The following is an 11000-nucleotide window of genomic DNA, read 5'->3' as shown; positions in this document are numbered from 1 at the left end:
ATTTTAAAAGCTTTGAGCTTTTAATAACTATCTATAACAGCTGTTTAAGATTTAAGATTTAAAATTATTTTCTATGCCGTCAGATAATATAATAGGTATAAATTGCCTTCTTGGATGTTAAATTACAGTGACATCCATATACAGTACCAGTCAAAAGTTTGTAAACACCTTACCATTCACTTGAATGAGAAAGTGTGTCCAAACTTTTGACTGGTACTGTATATGGAAACACTGACTAGCTGAATTTGGAAAGAATATGATCTATGGAGATATATGGTTCCCAAATTCAGATGGAGCTTTCACTTTGACCAATGGAGCACTGATGATGATGGGGAAGGTAGTACTTTGATGTTGCATCAGTATCCTGAGCTACCGGTATCAAGCTACAGGAGCAGCTGCTTGGGTTAATAAGGCGGACTGGGTAGAGCAGAGTAAGATATCCATTCTCCTTTATGGGGCAGTGTGAGCCAAGAGACAGTATAGCCTCTTATATTTTAAACTGAAAGGATAATAGAAAGAAGTAGTATAATGACAGCAAGTCTCCAAAGTAAACAACACAAACAGTTTTCTCATCTAGCGTCCATACCGGTAATTATCAGCAAGAGACAATATGTGACAACGATATGGTTTCACATTGGGGGAAATGTGGTATGTGTTAAAATTACTACTTCTTTAAGATTAGGAGACCTTTGTAATCATGGTTACAATAATAACCATGTGGTTAAGGTTAGGGGATGACCATGGTCATGGTTTTACAAAAACAATGTGGACTTTTGGTTGGAAACAGGAACTGAACAGGAATCAGACTTTGTCGCTCCATAATAACGTCATCTGATTTCCTCCTTTGCTCCCGTCATGAACTGACGGGTTTTTTGGGAGGACTGTCTCCCAATGAATAAATGGCTATGAATAAATGGCTATGAGCCAAGAGGCGCAGCTGAAATGAAGCGAACTAAGAACTAGAGAAGAAAAAATTAAGTTATCTTGAAACTGACTGACAACTGAGTACAGGTTTATAATGTCCTTGATTAATAAAAGGCATTGTGGGAAATCATTTTCAGTACCCAGCACATTGTGGTAGCACAAGTGGAAAACATGTTTATTGTCATTAACTTTTAAAAATCTATTTAGGTGTGTTGGCTATACTATCCATCTCATGTTTTCACCCATGAAGCAAAGTGAAGTGAATTTCTCTGAGAGACAGAGAAAGGAGACTGGAAAGAGAAAGTGAACCAAAAAAAAATTAATAATAAGACATTAAATTAAAAGAGGAACAAAGGCAGGCTAAAGAGAAGAGAGCAGGATGATGTAATTTGTAGCAATAAATCTTGGCCCATTTACTGCTTTTTCAATAAGGGCAGCGGATCAGGGCTAGCCTGGAAAACAGTCATTGTCATTATTCACTTAAGACTAAGTGCTCCACTTCTCAGGATAGAAGGAGGAAAAATGAAGGAGGGTGAAATGAATGGGAAGGCCAGACATTTACTGTGGCACCCTTAGCTCATATGAGGGATGGACTGGACTGAGAGTCTCCACCCACCAGCTTCTGCCCTTCTGCTGTCTTTGCCATTTAAGAGCTGATCTCGTGGGAAACAAGGAAAATCAGGGTTTCTTGGCCATCAAAAGTGACTATCTTTCAGTCTATAATAATTCTAGTTTAACATCGAAATAATGTTTTGGTTTTGCTCCCACAGATGACTTGGCAATCCAACTTTATATCTAGCACTGTGATGTTATTGATTGATTTTAGGTTTTTCTTATTAATATAATGTAGGTCTTACATTTGTGTACCCAAATGTAAGGGTCGGTTTATGCTTGATTGGAACTAGTTAGTTTCAACAGTGGAAATCAAAAGTGTTTCTAGTTGTTCTGAAAAGCTACACTTGAAGGTGGAGTGAAATATTGACCGCCATAGAGAGGGGGGAAGTATGATATTGTTTAAACATAACGGATAATGGCAGACATTTTGAGACAGTGACAGAAATATTTGTGTATAGAATGAAAAATGAGAGAAGTTAAAGCTCCTTTCTCACCTCAACACAGCTGGCCAATCCCGGTATGAAGTTACAGGAATGGCCGTACAGAGCTCCACCTAATCCAACGTCAGAAAGGCGACAGGGAAGGGAGTTTCCAAAGATATTCGACCATCCGACAAGCAGTTCTAATGGAGTATATTGGGCCCCTTAAGGCCAATCGCACACAGAAAAATCAAATAAATAAATGCCGCTATTCCAAAGTAGATCTCTGCTGTAGTGAAATGGACAATGGAAGTTTTGTGAGTACCATTTAAGAGCTAGTTTATTCTTAAGAAGATCTGGGTCTACATACAGTATTACCAACAACTTTCGTCAACAATGAACTTTTCCTGAGTTTCTCTGGTCTTAAAGCAGCCCTTAGCTTCCCAGAGCTGGAGAGACAGTTTCTTTACTCAGAACCATGAGTACATATATGCAACCTTACACTCTCTATCACGTCGAGACCATTTCTCCTCCCAGTTATATTCCACGCTGTATGTAAGGGGACCCTTTAAGACACACTGTGAGGAGATAGAGCAGCACTGTCTTCCAATAAAGTAAGATAAAAGAGGACAGACTTTTGGGAAGCATTTTTTAAAAATTGTTCTTAAAATTGTACACTACACAGATACTCTAAAGTAAGCAGGTTGAGAATATTCACTTCAAGATTATACACCTTCCAGACAATGGTACATGGCAGTGAATGCTTCTTTTCTTGTGTAACTGCTTTTTTGTATTGTTCAATTTATATTTTTCATAGTCCACACAGATATGTAGTCATACTAAGGGACTGCACACACACACACACACACACACACACACACATTGCCTTCCAGTCCCCAGGGCACGTTTTATTAATGCTTGCAACACTGTGGATAGGAACATAAATTAAGGGAGAATTTATTGCAGCTGGAGTTATGGGAAAAATATTACAGCTCCATAAGAAACAGAGACTGGAAAACAGATATGCACCACTTAGTACACACACTGTACAGTTGTTATGTATGCAAACTTCAAATGCATTCAATGAACTGATCAGTCAGATCTTAGTTTACATTGTTTCTATAAATAATTAATCACTGAAATATTCCTTCCTCATGAAAAAAGGCAATAGATACACGCTCTAGGAATTGAACTGGCTGAACTTTACAATTAAATACTGTTGATTATTGAAGTAGTGTTGTGATTCTTTTATGTACTGATATTGATTACTTAAAGGAATATTGTGATATTTTGGGAAACACAGTTATTCGCTTTCTTACTTAGATGAGACCGGCAGTAGGATAGCTTAGCTTAGCATAAAGAATGGAAACAAGGGGAAACAGCTAGCCTGGTTCTGTCCAAAGGAGACTGTCCTCCCAAGAAAAATGATACAATAGATCGTAACATGAGAGTGTGTCCAAACTTTTGACTGGTACTATATGTAGACAAATATCCTCATGTGGAGGAGGAGGGGTGGTGTGAGGCATTAACCCAGCAGTGGACTTTGCCACAAGAGACCACTATTCATTTCCTGTTTCTAACTGTGACAGTTTTTTAAAAAATGTGAAAAAGAATCATCCCCTAACCTTAGCGTTGCAATACAGAACATTCAGCCACTAGATGTCACACTACAGCACCAGCATCTCAGACCAAAACAAATGTTTGTCGTTTGCTCAATGAAATTGGAAAAAAAAAAAGAAAGCGGTTCTTGAAGCGACAGCTCACGAAACTCAAATCAAACTGTCAAACTAGGCAGTTCTGAAGATTCTGTCACTGCATTGCCTATTTCTTTTCGTTTGTGACACGGCCGCCATCTTGGAAATGGACATGGAGGACACAGAGGGACTCACATGCACTAACATGCTTGCGCAGCCGGACTGGCTACCTAAACAAAGAACAGAGAAGCTTGGATAACAACACACGTAGAGGGAGTGTGACTTCATTCACTGCTCAGGTCGCCATTACTCCACTGTGTCTTAACATAACAAATAGTTGTTTGCTGACATCCAGTGAGGCTCAGTGTCATTTATTGCAGCTTTAAACACATGGTTATCATTGTAGCCATTATTGTAGGAAGTAGTAACTTTAACTCACACCATGTTTCTCTAACCTTACAAAAGTGACCATTTTAACTCAAACCAGGTCTTGTCACATCATAAAACATCATTATTTTTAATAGTGACTTGTAACAGTTTTGGAAAGCACAGACAAATGATGTTGTTGTTGCTGATTACTGCTGTTAGGGGCGCCAGATTAGAAAATGCTCCTATGCGTCATTCTGGAGCACATGGTCAATAACGTATTTAGTCGCATCTGGCCTACCAGGACCTCTAAAATTTACTAAGTAACACAATATATCTTGTTTGTTGAAATGAAGTGAAAACAAATTGTGTTTTTATGGGGGATATATGCCAGACAATTTCTTGGCCGGGAGCGGTGTCTTGTTGAAGTCACTGTGAGGCTGCCAGCCATCCACAGGAGACTTCAGCTACATAACCCAGTCTTTATGATAAGATAGATTAAGCTAACGGTCACAATCATCTCTACTAACTAAAGAAAGCAAATATGTGTATTTCCCAAAATGTCAAACTATTTCCTTAACTGATACAGTCAGTGGTAATCATAAATCATCATAAATAAGCATATTCAAGTGTCAACTTTACTCACTAAAGTTATCCACATAATTGAGTAATCCTGCTTTTTGAGACAGCTGGGCAGGTACTGATCTCCATTCATTATCCATATCACTTTTCATTTTCCTTCCCTTCCTTCCTAGAATCTGCCTTGTTCACATAATGGCCAAATTAGACTTTCATTATACCTGGCCTGTGAAAGACTATGCTACAGACTGTCTTTGATAAAAGATAATAAGATCCCTGCCGGATTCTCCTGATATCACGTTCTGTCATTTTGGTGATTACTGCTGCCCTGGGAAGGAAAAGTTTCCATTTTTCTTGATTTCTTTGTGTTTCAAAGGAGCTCAGATCTGTGTCATTAGCAGTCTGCTTTCAGTCCCAAGTGAGTCTTATATTAGACAGTTACCCACAACAAATACACACACACACACACACAGTTAAACACTATCCCTCGTGGTTCATTTGCCCAGTATTAGAAAGGTAATTTCATAAAATTAAAGATACTTTCTAGCAAATTCTCTTATTTTTCCTGAGATATGTCAAATTTCAAAGAATTAGTCACATCAGGACATTTGTAAATATTTTTATTAGACTCTGCATCATTACCATGGTTGTTAATGTCTAATATACCTCTGCCAAAAGAAGTTTTTCCTCGGACAATGTAATGAAATTATGCCTGTGGCCTGTGGTCTGGATGTACTCTGGACAATACCTTTGGACAGGTACGGTATCAGGTTGGATAATGGGCCATGGATAATATCACATGGCTAAATTGAGTTAACTAACATGCAGTGTCATTTATCACAGTCACTCTCCATGCCACATCAGTGCTGAGTTTTAAGGTTGGGGAAAAAAAATATGCTACAAATTATAACAGTAGGAAGTTTATTTTATCATCTGCCCACAATTGGTTTGCAGCATCCAGTGAAGGTTGCCCGATACAGTGGGTGAGCACAAGTTTTGGTTTCTAGGCTCTCTACGATCGCTGTAACACATAAACGCGATTAAAGAAACATTTTCTTCACTAGATTATGCAGAAACGGTAAAGGGAGTATATTCAAAGTAGTAACTTCAATGTCCTTTGTTTCTTTGACCCTGGACAGTTTCACTCCAAATTTGCAAAATCACTGTAACGCTGACTCATATACTTGTTGATTTACTTTCTTAGCTGATTAGTATTATGGAAAACATCCAGGTGAAACAAGCTAACAAGTGATTAGAATTTAGTGTTTTTATATCTTGATGTAATCATTCTCATGCAGTGTGCAAAATAGTAGAGTATCTGTACTAGAGATGTGCAGAGGGCCCAGTATTTGTATTTGTATCTGTATTTGTTGAGGCAGCAAAATTATTTGTTTTGTATTTGTATTCAAATAAAAATGGAAAGAGGCTTAAAAATTGTTTTTATTACGCCTTTGATTTTTTGAAAATTAAAGTGTTACAATAAGTGATCATGAATAAACTATCTTTGGAAGGAGGTCCCCACACCGGGTCTCGAACTGGAGTCTCCCAGATCATAGATGACTGCGCTGACTACTGAGCTAAAACTTTACTCATCGCCTCATTGCAGACAGACCTCTACCTATTTATACAACCGTAACACAGCGACAGCACACTGCGTAACATGTTGGGAAGAACTTCAAAGGTGATTCTTGCTTTGCATTTTTCATTTGTTGCCTATTTTTTATAACCTAACTTTGTGGAAAGGAGAAGGGGAACAACAGGTTATGGAGAGTGCCTTGGGAGGACTTCACTTGTGTCAGTAGCTCAGCTTTATCTCTGGGGAACACCCTCAACTCCGGGAGTGATGTCCAAATAAGGAAATGTGCATCATGTAGCAGGTGGATGTGACTCCCCTCATTGAGACCTGCTGATAGACGCAACAGCAGAGCAGAGGAGAGAGACTGAGATAGTGATGTAACTGACCTGCGCACTGGTATTTGACATGGGTTTTTTCTTCCTGAAAACAAATTATTTTTAAAATATTTGTATGAAACAAATGCATACTGTGTGTGAGATGTATTGACTGACCTGTCTGGCTCATGTTTCTGGTCTTTCCTCCTCCTGCTACACATCAAGGCCTCAGCTGTCAGATACACAAGGACATATTTCTTGTATGTATTGACTTTAAAGCCTTTGCCCATCAAAACACCTGATAATGGTGCAACATCCTAAAGGAAAAGTTAGTTTAAAAAAAAATCAAGGTCTCATTATCAGTCTTTTCTTGTCACTTACTGGGGGCATGGACCATCACAAGAATGAGCAGGTAATTAGGACAGGTAACACAAGGTGAAGTTGGAAACAAATTTATATTTAAACAAATATATTTATATTTAAACAAAATCTATTAGAAGTGATATAATGGTACGTTTTTTTAAAAGAACAAAACGTGCCTTTAATAAATCCTCCATCTATCGGCATTTCAGTAAAGCAATCAAGCAGGTTTTTTTGTAAGATAAACCACAGGGGTTTTCATTTGTGAAGCTGTGATGATAAAATAAATTGTTCTCTCTAATCTGTTTGCAAATTGGATTTTTTCCCTCTAATTGCAACCAAACATGTTCTCAAATTGCTTATTTGTACTAAATGCACTGAGAGGGATTTTTGATAGAAGACAACTGCGGCATATTACATCATTTGATGTGATTGGCAGTGTTCTGTTGCATTTTTGAGTGATAAACTGCACCGATTGATTTCCTATTACTGTGTCACTGCAAGGAAAGACCACACCATACAACAACACATCTCATGGGAGCTGCAGTTTTTTCCTGTGTGTGTGTTAAAGTGTACTGTATGCACTCGCACATTTCTACTTTTATGCACTTAATACCTCAATATGTTCTCTTCTTAAATCTTTATTTTCCGTTTGTGCTTCCACTTTCATGCATCCGCACTCACCAATTATTATCAGCAATTTTAATGTATGCTCTTTAAGTAAAACGTCATTTTTAGTTATTCAACTATATTCAGTTCACTTAAAGAAAATTACCATCACCAATTGACATTATGGAATATAATTCAGCTGTCCTATGCTGCCATTCTGCAAAAGTGCTTCTGTCTTCTGACAGATTACTGCTGCACTCACTGATTGCTGCAGTGGCTGCTTGTGTATTGAACTGCAGTAAGTAATGAAAATGGTGTGTGTCCACTGTTGGTTCTCCCATTGATCCCATCAGTGGTAAGTAGCTTGGCTCCAATTAAGCCTTAATAGACCCGAGGGAGAGGAGAGGAGGGGAGATTGTGAATGTATCAAACTGTATGAAATGTGAAGCACTGTGTTGCCTGTAAAAATGAACATTTGATTATTTTAACAGAATATATCTCAACAAAAGCTACATTTTACTTGCAACACCTTTGGTTTTACATTTAACAGTAAATCAGTATATTGAGCAAAGAGGGAAGAAATGACCTGAACTGTCCTGTTCTGACAGCCAATCATTACATCTTAAAGTCTAAAGTGAAAACAAATGTACCAGTGGTATAATAGCAAGTCGCTCTATCACCAACAAAAGGCATCCAAGCCAATTTATATAACCATCCCCAGCTGCTTAAAGCTCGTTTTTCCTCCCTGTTGAAGAACCGACAGGAGCTGACTCTCGTCACAGCAATGCTAACGTAATCAGCTGTGAACCCACACAACCGAAGATGCACAAATTATATTACACCACGGTTTGGGGTTGGGGAGGTAGTGGCTCCTTCAGAGTGATTTAGTTAATGCCTGGACTCACGATGAACGTTGACTGGGGGGGAGGGAGGTACAGCCTTGAAGCCACATACAGTATCCTGCCACAAACGAGGCTGTGCGTGCGTGTGTGTGTGTGTGTGTGTGTGTGTGTGTGTGTGTGTGTGAAATCCTCTTTCTGCTTCAGTGCTGCTGCACATCTGGTTTCCTCAAGCAGCAGGTAACAAGCGAGTTGAGACACTCGTTTCATTGGAAATGACACAAAAACTAAAAAACAACAGAAGGAGATAAAAGATGAAAGCTGGCAAGTGAAATGATGCTACTGTTTATACATTAATATAGAAGGAATTTTTTATTTCTAACTGAAGTCGTCAGCTATTATTTAATAGGCTAACACATTCACTTGGCACAGATGAATTGTTCCATCCTGTTGGGACTGATGAGTAGCCAAAAACAATATTCATCCCAGTTGAAATTATAATTTGGAGGTTTATATAAATACGTCTGGTTTTGCCATTTTAGAACGAAAAGTAAGTTAGTCTCTCTGTACTAACCAGAACATTCAATTTCATCAGAGGGACAAATACACATTTAACTACAAAAAAAAGGACAACTTAAAATTAAATCAAATTTATTGTCATGTCTTTTACGATATTGACCCAATGAATTAATTTAACATTCAATAATATATTTATATCATACTGTGATTATTCACTTACAGTGTGCTTAATGTGCATTTTATATATGCTATTGTGCCTCCTGAGAGGCACTTAATTAAATACATGTTTCTTGCCAATTTTAGTTGTGAAGATTGAAATCACTCTCATGTCTGTACAGTAAATATAAAGCTACAGCCAAGAGACGATTAGCTAAGCTTAGCATAAACACTGGGAGCAGGGGGAAACAGCTAGCCTAGCTCTGTCCAAAGGTTTAAAAAAAATATCTGAAAGCTGAGTAATTAACATGTTGTATGTCATTCATTCGAGTTACATTGACGGTTCTTCTTCTTGGCCAGGCGCAGTGACTTCCTGGACTCTTGTTGTCACGGTGAGGTTGCCAAGCAACCTGCAGAGAATCCACTTTATACACAGCCAGTCTAGTTTTTTTTCTCCTGCTTCCAGTCTTTACGCTATGCTAAGCTAAGCTAAACTAAGCTAATTGCCTCCTAGCTCTAGCTTCTTCCATTGATCTACTGATCTTCCAAATTTAACAACAAAATACAATATTTGTAACCATCCTTCGCACTCTGACTTTTATAAGCGTTTCCTTGTCATGGTCATGGTTTGACATCATGGTTTGGGTTAAAATTTATAGTTTGTTGATATTTGGGGACCTTCATCGTCATGGTTAAAGTAATAACTACTTGGTAAACATCAATGAACAATCATGGTCATATTAAAATAAACAAAAAACTGACTGTAGGTAGGAAACAGCAAGCCAACAACGATCCCCTGTGTCAAAGTCATTTTGTTAACCCATCCATCTATCCCAAAGTCCTCATTTTGCAGTCTTTGTTGCTCTATAAAGAGGTATAAATTATGCTGTTTGGGGATATTACAGCATATTGTAACAATAGAACAGAATTAGACAGAATTATCAGTTTTGGTATCGGTCAAGCCTTATCTTTTTTCCTCCCCAGTTGCGAGGCACCTGTTGCAGCAGGCAGGATGTGTTTCTGATTAGAAATGATACCGGCTGCTGGCTAACAGGCTAACAGGGCAGAGACATTTATCTGGCTAACAAAGCACTGGCAGGTCCCCTCTCCTCCACTCTGCTCTCCGTAATGCTTTACGACACTGTCATTTAAAGATGACATATGATAGGAGCGGGATTTAGCTTGCCAATATACCCCTTCGTCACACAAAAACACACACACACACACACACACACACACACACACACACACACTCAGCTGCTGAGGAGGCAACCCAAGATGGACCACAAGGCAGAGATGGATGAGCAGCTGCTCTATGAGTGTGTGTGTGTGTGTGTGTGTGTGTGTGTGTGTGTGTGTGTGTGCGTGCATGTGTGTGTGTGTGTGTGTGTGTTAGCCAGTGCAGTCTTGGTTATTTATTTGATTATTTTTGCCAGTTTTACATCTCTCATGAATCAAGAGAGATGGTTGCGGGTGACTCCGGATACTGGCCATCCTTCCTGTTACGACTGTGTGTGTGCTTGTGTGCGCGCGCGTGTGTGTGTGTGCGCGTGCGTGTGTGTGTGTGTGTGTGTGTGTGTGTGCATGTGTGTGTGTGTGTGTGCGTGTGAGTGAAACCACCAACATAATAACTACAACACAAGCACATCAGAATACAGTATGATGGGCCTGGGTGATTCCCGAGGTCCCTTAGGTAATCACTAATTGAACAGACGCATTACTTATTAACCAATTGATTAATAATTGATTATTAATTAAGAGAAAGTGAGTCCAGTGGTACACCAGAAGCTAATTATAGTACACAGCAGAGACAGAATATACAGTTTTCATTGACAGATAGATAATTAAACAGAGGGTGACTTGAAAAATTTGCCTTGAAAGCATGTGTTTTTAGACAAAAATTGTCAGTTTTCTTCTTTTTTTTTTTAACCTTCTTTGTTTTGAGTGTAGCTTCAGGCTGTAAAGATGTAGAGCACAGAGTACATTCCTACATTTGTACATTTGTCATCTTATATGGTGACACAGCCACA

Source organism: Thunnus thynnus, chromosome 11, assembly GCF_963924715.1.
Source record: "Thunnus thynnus chromosome 11, fThuThy2.1, whole genome shotgun sequence".
NCBI lineage: Eukaryota > Metazoa > Chordata > Actinopteri > Scombriformes > Scombridae > Thunnus > Thunnus thynnus.
Note: the sequence above shows the minus strand (reverse complement) of the source record.